We start from the raw sequence: 10,192 nt of genomic DNA on the forward strand, positions 1-10,192 counted from the left end.
GTTGTTTGAGATTTGAGTATCTGGCATTTCCTTGTTGTCTAATTTCCCTTTCTCCTTGATCATAAGAGTTACCGTTCATACCTCATTTCCTCGCTTCATCTTGCTCCTCCTTTAAGTTTGACACTCGTATCTTGTGAAACTCTATCTTTGACATCCTTGTAATTTTGACTTCAATTTTTACCCTATGAAAGTCATTATAGCTCTCTTGTTGGTTAAGTTTGAGCTCTCTTAACATACTTTGTTTTTATGCTATCTAAGTTACTTTCCTTTTTGTACAACTTCTAAACTTTCAAGCTACCAGTTTCGATTCATTCTTAAAAGTTTATGTCATACAAAACCTAACCTATTTTTAAGGATTTAAAAATGAAAATTCGATTTAATTCTCTAATTGTTCTTTGAGTATAGACTTCTTTATCATGGTTTTGAGTTGCTAAACATGAGATTTTTGTAAATTTTATCCAATTTCTATTCACTTTGATCTAATCATGATGCCTTTGTCAAAGTTTAATATTATATTTCAGGAATTTAACTCCCCTTTTAGTTTAAAAGTGAAACCTTTATTTCTATTTTGGCTTTTTGCAAAAGAAAATTTGAGTAGATTACCTTTCTCTTATTTTGATTTTAACGTTGATCGGATGTTAGAACTAGTTATTGGAAACGTTTGATAACTTTTTCTACGCTTGTCGGCGAATAGTATTTGTTCTAAATTTGTCTCTGACTTGGAAAGTTAACGTTCTTGTGTGCGCGACAAGAGCATTTCCGTTCCATGAATGAGACTTATATTTTTGAAAACTCTTCATTAATGTTTTTGAAGGTATTTTGATTTTTGATTTATACAAATGATTTGCCTTTTGACCTTATCTTTGATTTGGAATGTGATGTTCTTGAATACGTAACGAGAACACTTCCGTTCCTTTGATGAGAATCTGTTACGACAAAAAAATTTTAGTTGAAGCTCTTGAAAGAATTTTGATTCTTACGATAAATAACCTTTAAAATGTTTTGCTTACCGATTCCAATTCCGCTTTATTTTTATAACCTTTCATTTATACTTTCAAGTTTCGAGGACGAAACTTTTTAAAAGATGGGGTGATTGTAACACCCCGTATTTTATTAAGTTGGATAAAATTCTTTTAATTGCTATTTTGAATTTAATTACATCATTTAACGATTTATATATATATATGCTTAGCTAATTAATTAATTTCATCATAATTCGATTCGTTAATTTTAATAATCATTAATAAGTTTATTTAAAGTTAGTTCGAGTTTATTTATTTAATAATTTCCGTTTCTTTACGAGTCCTTATAAAAGTTGTTTTAAGTGAACCCGAGATGGATTTTGGGAACAAAACCGTCCAATTAGCTATTTTGAGCTTATTTCACTAAATTAGCAATTTTTATTAATATCCGTTAGTTTCGTAAAAATCGTTAATAACTCCGATTCAATCGAATTCCTATTATTTCCGTTAGTAGTCATTGAGTTTATTTTATTTTCACTCATTAAATTTATTTATTATTGATTCCGTTTTATTACTGAAACTTTTACTAAAACCGATTTTATTAACTCGAGACGGTTTTAAAAAAACGAGCGAAATTACTTAACGATGAAGAAAGATACGTATAATAAATAGCAAAGGCTAGCAGTCATTGTCTCATTTCCAATTTCTCACGTCTCTTTTCTTCTTCTTCGTTCTTTTTTTTTCCCTTCTTCTGGCGATTTTTATTTTCTTTTCAAAATTTGATCTGTTAATCGACGTCGGTACTTCGTTCCTTATCCGTTTTCAACTATTTTTGTTCCATAGCGCTCCTCTCGTCGTTCTCGTCATTCCGATGTAAGTAACATTCATTTTCGTTATGTATTTCTACAAACCCAATTTATATTTTCAGCTTTATTTAGTATAAGACGGTTGTATGTACTAAAATAGACGATGCAGTAGAAGATTTGTTAGTCATAAATGATTAGTTCAATCGGAAAAAGGTAATAATGATAGGTTACTCAATATTACTTGTAAAATATGTTTATTTCGAATGCTGGTTAGTCTGTTTTATAATTGAGACGGTGTATAATTATATATAGGGATCCTTATGGATGTTAATTAGTCAGTTGTATAGTTGAGACGGTGTATACTGATATGTGGAGATGATTGAGACGGTGTATACTGACCTCTAGGGATCATTTGGGATGCTAGCTAGTAAGTGGTATATTTAAGACGGTGTATGCTGACATGTATGGATTGTTTTGGACTGATTTGGACTCTGTGTTGGGGCGATTTTTGTAGTCTTTAGGGTCTGTTTTTGAGTTGCTTTATACTTGTGGATTTCCGCTCTAAAACCGTTTTAAATGCTGACTTAGTTGGCTCAGCTAGGACTGTTTTTAGGCGCGAGAATGGAGTCTTAAGGGGGCTATTGGTACTCTGTTTTGGGCAGGGACGAGAGCTGTCATCGTGGGTTTTCACTTTGCATTTGAGGACTGGAGTTGGGGTCGAACTTAGGCATCTTTTGGGTTTTGTTTTGGACTGATTTTTGGGTCAAGCTATGAAGTAGGATGAAGGGTGGCTATGGGTAGTCGGGTGGTGGTCGTGTCGGACTCCTTGTGGCTTGCTTTTAGGCGAGTCTGATGGCCTGGCAGTGGCCTGGCTGTAGCTTAGTAGTGGTCTGGCCGTGGCCTAGGCAGTGGCCTAGCTAAGTCACGAGTTTGAGGCCATGTGTAGTTGGTGGTTAGGCCGAGTTTGAGGTTGTCATAATAACTTTTGAGCCGTGTCTATAAATTGTTTTGACGCTAGTTTGGTTTATTTAAAATATAATTAAATTAATTTCCGTCTCATATTTTATATAACGATAATTCGTTAATATCGTCCTTTCAGATAATTATTTTAGGTGGCTCATATGTGGTTGAAGATGAAGAGTAATTTTGGGTTTTAGAAGCTTTCTCAAGTTATTACTTGTCTCTTTGCTAGCTTAAGGTAACTATTCCGAGTTACTCGACGAATTAATGTCACATTAGTAGTTGATGTTGTGTTTGTTGTTTGATAAGTGTTTAGGTGATTGATAATGTTTTACTTTCGTTTTTCACATGATAGAAATTGGAAATAGCATGAGAATAATATTGCGATAAAATTTGTGATTTGGGCCAAAGTAGGCCAAGACTCTGAGCTGGGCCTGATTGACCGAACGAGTTTGGTCAAACTAGGTTTAAACCAGTCAGCCTCGATTTGACCGATGACCCGTCGCGGGACTCGGGTCGAGGGTTTGTCTTTGAGGTAAGATTGGTTGTTATTGGAGGTTTTATGTTATGCCTTGATATTTGTAATTATCATTTCACATGTTGGTTGTTGGATGCTTTGGATGCCTTATACTGGAGTCTTCTTTCCTTGTTGCCATTTTAGCTTGTTCTCATGAATTATGAGATTAACGGTTAGCTGGAATTTGGATTATTATTAATATTGAGGAGATTGTTGGATTGTCTGCTGAATAGACATTTATATAGCCTTTCACATGATAGAATGTTAGCATTTATGTTGGTAAGTTGGACTCTTTGCCCTCTTATGGTTAAGTGGGTGTCCTATTTGTCTTGTGTGGTGTGGGCTAAAATATTCAAGCTGGGACCTAGATTGGTTTTATTTAGGTCCTAGGTGAGTATTTCGGCCTTCATCATAGATAGGCCATTATAGTCTTTGACGAGTATATGTTCACTGCTTAATAGCCTTTGTGTTCCTGACTTGGTGGGTTTATATCCAAGTTGGGGCATGACCTCGTTACTTATTTTGAGAGTAAGTGGTCAGCTTAAGTACTAGCCAACCCTTTGGTGGACTCCTTAGGGTACTCACTTTGTTTTAAAAAAATTGTGGGTCTTGGGTGCGGTGGTGTGTATCCGCATGTCTAGGTCTGCGCAGATTTAGGACTAGGGTTGTGTTGTGTCTTGGCCATGTTTTGATAGAACCTCTGAGCCAAGATACCGGTTCGATTACCTTCCCTACCTCGTGGTATAGACTCGAGTTACAGAGTGACTATTGACGGTGCTAAGAACTTATGCCTGTCTTTGATATATTGCCCTTTCTTGTTTGATGATTCTATGAATCATAGAAGGTGAGATGCAAGCCGGCTATGGTTGATAGAGTTTGGATTCCTGGATGTTATGTGATTCACATGATAGGGTAGTATGAGTCGGTCTAGTAATCACATGCTAGGACTATGTGTTGTTATATTGTTGTTCACATGATAAGCACGATTGTCTAGCATCTATATGCTAAGGCCATGTGTTATTCATATTCATATTCTTATATTTACATGTTATATTAATTATGACATTTCGTGGCTGGGAGAACTCGGAGTTACTCCCCACTGACTGTGGCTTTCGTATTTGTATAAAATGCGAATGACAGGTAGGTGATGCATATATGGGGTACATGGACGAGCTAGCGAGCAAAGTAACCTTGGAACCTAGATTGGCTTTATTTTATGGTGACCCTTAAACACTTTTTATGTCACATACATTTTAGGGACATATGTCTCCCTCTTTACATTTAGTTGTATAATTTGCTATTCGCGACTTTAGCGATGGTTATGTTATGAAACTTATAGTGAACCCAATTTATAAAATATAATGAGCGGTAGGTGAATAAACGTTCCATTTCTCATTCACATGTTACTTGAACAAAGTATAAATAACCGATAACAAATGAATTAACTAATACGGAACACGAGGCAAAACGTAAACAAACCAAAATCCGAACTACCTATAAGCATATACGAGTCAACAAGGGAAAACTTTGGACATGATACGAATAAAAAGCATGAACAACCATCATACACAAAGGATATACTCCCTCCTATTCACTATATTCTTCCCCTTTACTTTTTACCCAAGAAATAAGGAAATCAATTTGAACCACAAAAAACACACTACCCCACATGCCATTGAATTTAGACCATACAAATCAACCCAAAAAAAGCAATATGGAAGAAAACCCGAATAACCGAATATGGAAATAGGGAAGAAAACCCTGAATAGGAGGGAGTATATATTTATAGAACTTGAAACGGTAAAACGGGCACCATTTACTTATACGGACTCCGAATCGAGTGATTCAAGTGACTAAACCACCTAATTTTTTGACGCCGATCCATCTGTCATATTTTCAGTAGCATTGGAAGTCGCACCAGTCAGATACGACGGGTTCCAGGCCAACACGGGTCACCCAAAATAGAAAAACAACCGTCTCAAAACTGAAACTTTAAGCAAGTAATGATACTAGTGACATATAACAACAACCACATCTAATTACCCGTCTCATAAGAAGGCCAAAGATACCATCTTTACTCAATTTAAGCAAGTAAAACCTTGTATAAATCCACCTTAAGCAACTACACATATAATCTCATAAGAATCACAATTACTAGCTTATAACAACAAAACATAATATACAAACATACAAATGACATAATACCGAGTAACCCATCACCGTTACCTCATTATTTCTTCAAAATGCACGATTCCAACTCAAAACCATGCCGGTTGCCCAAAAGGAAGCTCAAGAACCGAGTTCCCAAGTAAGACCTTGAAAATCGTGCCATAAAAGTCACGGCCAGTAGCAAGCGTGAGGAAAAGTCAAGATCTTTCTTACCTAGGAAGATGGAGGGCGAGGAGAGGAAGAGATAGGCGCGAAAATCATTGAAAACCGATAAGAAACGAAGGTTTTATGGTCATTTTAGTGAAGGAGGTGGAAGTTGTGTAACAATGGTTTTTTATGTTTGTTTGTTGAGGAAAGTTGCTGAAATTTTAGAGTAGAAGGAAGAAGATAGGGTTTTGAGTGTAGGATTGGTGGAGGGGAAGAAATAAAAGAAAGGTCTAATGGTCATCCTAAGACCAAAACCTTAAATTGAGTCGATTTTCCACTACGTTTTAAACCTACTACAAACTTAAGACGGATATTTTTCTTAATATTAACATTATTATACATGTAAAGCCGCATTTTTATAAAAACGAATTTAAAATATAAATAAAATAATAAAATGGCTAAATAAAATATAAATGCCAAAACAGAAAATTCGCGGGTGTTACATTACTTACCGTGATTTTATTTTGTGATAACGATGTTCATGTCATGTAATAGGTGCAAATTATGTGTCATATAGTGGTCATTTGCATGATTAAGTATGGTAATCTTACTTATATGCGGGAGTGTTGATGATGGATGGAAACGAGTATGGAAACACATGTGTGATCATGTGGTTGATTTGATGTGATACATCCGTGGCATGGTGTGGATAGAAAGGGAAGTGTTGATCATGGTTGAGCCACATTACGAGTAAATTTGGCATCTCTTAATTGTTTCATGGAGTCCGTATATTTTCGTGATATGATGCGCATCCATGTGATTGTGTGAGATTGTCGTGACATATACATGCGTAATAACGTTTGAGTCATGTTGCGTGGTAGATATATATATATATATATATACGTGTATAACCAACGTCAGTTGAGAGTTACTTATGAGATTAGAAGTTAAACCTCGGGTTTGACTTCGTGCTTTGACCGTCGGGGGACCCATAGACTCAGATCAACATATATCAACGGCATTATGAATATACGAAAATTTACTATAGACTTGTATAGTTGAAAAACAGTTAGTAAACACGGGAAGTGATAGCTTGCGGCATTAGATGATGAGTCCCTTGAGAGTACCTTATGAGTACTGAGCGTTGAACTTCAGGATGAAGTTCTCTTTTAAGGGGGGAGAGGGGGGGGGGGGTGATTGTAACAATTGGGAATCAAAAGGAGGAAAATGAGTGTAGTATGTATATGAGTAGTGTATGAGCAAACATATGAGTATAAGAGAGGATATATGATAAAGAAAAACGTGTGAGCTTGTGTAAGCCTGGTGAGAGAGATGAGAATCACATTGGCATAATGGGAGTGACGATGACAATAAGAACCTCGAGAGAGTACTTGAGAATCAGTGATGAGGCTTCAGGGAGTAAGCGGAGAGGAGAGAGAGTGAGGTGAACTTCGGGGACGCGGTTCTTTTTAAGGGGGGAATATTGTAATACCTCATAGTTTATATGACCTATACTCGGTCGAGTAAACCATGTACTCGACCGAGTTGATCCCATTCGACCAAGTGAGACATGTTGCTCTGTGAAACATCTTGATGTTGAGTCACTCGACCGAGTGGCGGTTCATTCGACAGAGTGGAGCTTCATCTGACCGAGTAAACCGAGCACTCAATCGAGTGTTGTGTCGTTGTCCATGTTTACGCGTGTAAGCTTGTGGTGGACCTTATCTCTTTTAAACAATACTTTTCAGATTTCCCCTCCCTTATTTCACTCCTATCTTATTCTCAAACTCCTTCAAACAACCACAACTCTCTAGAAACTTCTCAAGAACACTAACTAGAAGACCAAGCCTAGATTTGCAAGGATTATTCCCCAACCTTGATTCTTTATCTTTTCCTTGCACTAGTAAGTTGATACTCATCCTTTCCCTTTCTTTTTATGTTGATCCAAACTCTAAAATTTTGGGGTTTTCATGGGTAATATTAGTTAGTGTTTTAATTAGTATTATGAGTAATTAATAAGTAATAATAAGGGGTTTTGTATCGTATAATAGTGTTGGATGTATTGTGATAGTATTATGTAATTTATGTAGGATAAGACGGCCTTATGGGACGGATCATTGGTGGTTTCGAGTAGCTTTTGCAGTATGCTAAAAGGCAGGTTAATCCTACTCAGTTTCAATAAGTGTAAATGGTTGCATGTGTCATTATTGTGTTGTTATTGCATTATGACATGATTGTTGTGGATATTTGTTGTTAATCTCATAGTATTATTGGTACTTCTTCTTAACATGATGATGAGTCAATAGTGTTGGTTTCATAATGTAATTGGATTTGCATTATAACATGTGGTTGTTGGCATACATGGTTATGTTGTATGATTGGCATTCATGATATATGAGAAAGAGGCACAATTGGTAAGAGATACATATTCATTGTGAAATGAGCATATTGGCATATTGTGATGCATTTATTAATATATGTGGTGGTTGGAAATTGTTGGTGGAGATAGTTGTTGTTGAGGAGACGTAAGGCGGTTGAAGACCGTCTTATGCTTGAGTCGCCTCTTGGAGATTCCCACTCCAAGAGGGATGTGCATATTAATGACATAAATTACGGAGGGATTCTTGTGGTTGAGGCACGTCGTCTGGCAGAGGATCCGAGTCGCTCTCGGGCACGATACCACGGACCAGTTTCGAGTACCTGTTTGTGATGTATGGTGTCGTGGGCGTCTCCCTGACACCGGTGGTTGTCGTTACGTTTGGGCGTATCCCAGTATTGGCGTGGTGATTGTATAATATTGTCTCATTCATATTGTTGGCATGTTGAATATTTATCTATCACGTTGTGTCTTACGTGTTTTGTGTCTGTGTAAATTGTCAACTATTTCCGGGGTGGCCTGTATCGATCCATATGATATTTCCGATCATATGGGGAGCAAGTTAAATATAGGTTGGTTTGATGTCATGAGAGAGACTTGTAAGATATAAGCCAACTAAAGGATTTTTAGACCATACACTATGTTAGTGAGAAGACCTGGTGTACGCCGAAACCTAACCCGACTCGACTTCTGAGCCACAGGACCAAAAGTTCCAACTCTACTATATAATGACCTTGACCAAACCAAACTCATACTCTTTGGAGTTACTATTTGATCACCCATATTAACCCATGACACCTTAGTGTTTTTCTCTTATTGATTTCATCCTTATTACTTTTACTTGCTCTTATTTTAAATAGTTTACATTTCATTTCATTTGCTTTAGTTATTGTTGTTACACTCATCCTTTTGCCAATCAATTTGTGACACTCCTGACACTATTACAAGAACCTAACTAAACATTGCAATTTACTTCAGTTCCGTGAAATTAAAACGTCCTTTGGGTTTGACGTCTACTTGCTACGTACTAAGTTGTTTGTTGAGTAATAAATATTGTTTGTTAGAGATCAGAGTGACACTAGTCTTCGATATCAAAATGGGGCCGTTGTCGGAGACGGTGTTGTGAATATAAGTATAATTGCTTTTTCTTTTATCTAGTGCTTTTAATAGTTACTTTGTTTTGAACTTGGGGAACCTTGTTGCTTAAGATAGTGCTAATTCTTTTCTCTAGTGTTGTCTTTTGCATAGAAGATCAAATCATGGTAACCCATTACCAATTGATCCGGAGCTTGAAAGAACATTGAGAAACATTAGAAGAAGTTTTAGAATTGTTGAAAGAGGATCTACTTCAACGACGGACTACCCTTCAAAATCACCCAAAAAATCAACCAACCATATCAAAATTTTCATCACATTCCGTGCCTACCAAAGATGGTCTACCCAATAATACCCCTACACCTACACACCTAACGGGAAACTTCATAGCAAAATACGATTTCATTCAATCAGTTGAAAGAAGCCAATTTGGGGGAATGCCAAGTGAGGATCCACATCTTCACATGGAGGCCTTTTGTGATTATTGTGAATCTATCTCTCAAACGAGTGTGACTCAAGATCAAATACGATGGGTACTCTTTTCATTTTATTTGATAGGAGCCGCAAAGCAATGGTTAAAAAGCTTGGACAAAGCTACTCTTGGCATTGATTCATGGAAGAAGCTAGCCTTAGCTCTCTATAAGAAGTTCTACCCACTGAAGAGGACCAATATGCTAAGAGCTCAAATCACGGGTTTTAATCAAAGAGATGAGGAATCACTATATGAAGCTTGGGAGCGTTTCAAGGCCATTTGTCGGTCTTGTCCTCAACATGGCCTTAGTGAGTGGTTTCTAGTCCAACAATTTTGGAATGGACTTTATGAATAATCAAGAAATGTTTTGAACATGGGTTCAAATGGCATGTTCACCGAAGTTGATGACAACCAAACTTGGGCAAAGATTGAAGAGATGGCTACTCATAGCTGTCAATATGGTAGACCTCGAAAAGCTAGTAGAGGAGGCCGACATGAGGTGGAATCCGTGACACAACTTAGTGCCGACTTTGGTGCTCAACTAAGCTCTCACATGGATACGATGAACTTAAAGTTCAAGCAAGCCATAGAAGAATTGAAGAAGGTTTCAACTTCACCAAAGGAACAAACAATCCATCAAGTGAATGTCGTGGCTATGACACCATCTATTCCAAGTAGAATTTGTGA

The 10,192-nt window shown here is 36.9% G+C and overlaps 1 non-coding gene across 1 annotated transcript; it reads right to left on the reverse strand.

The window, feature by feature from the left end:
• Positions 1–9,704: 9,704 nt before the first annotated feature.
• Positions 9,705–9,811, reverse strand: LOC141634775 (small nucleolar RNA R71). Its single transcript, XR_012539497.1, has one exon. It is a non-coding gene; the product is annotated as a small nucleolar RNA R71 (small nucleolar RNA).
• Positions 9,812–10,192: the final 381 nt, after the last annotated feature.

This window comes from Silene latifolia, chromosome Y (genome assembly GCF_048544455.1).
Source record: "Silene latifolia isolate original U9 population chromosome Y, ASM4854445v1, whole genome shotgun sequence".
Classification (NCBI taxonomy): Eukaryota; Viridiplantae; Streptophyta; class Magnoliopsida; order Caryophyllales; family Caryophyllaceae; genus Silene; species Silene latifolia.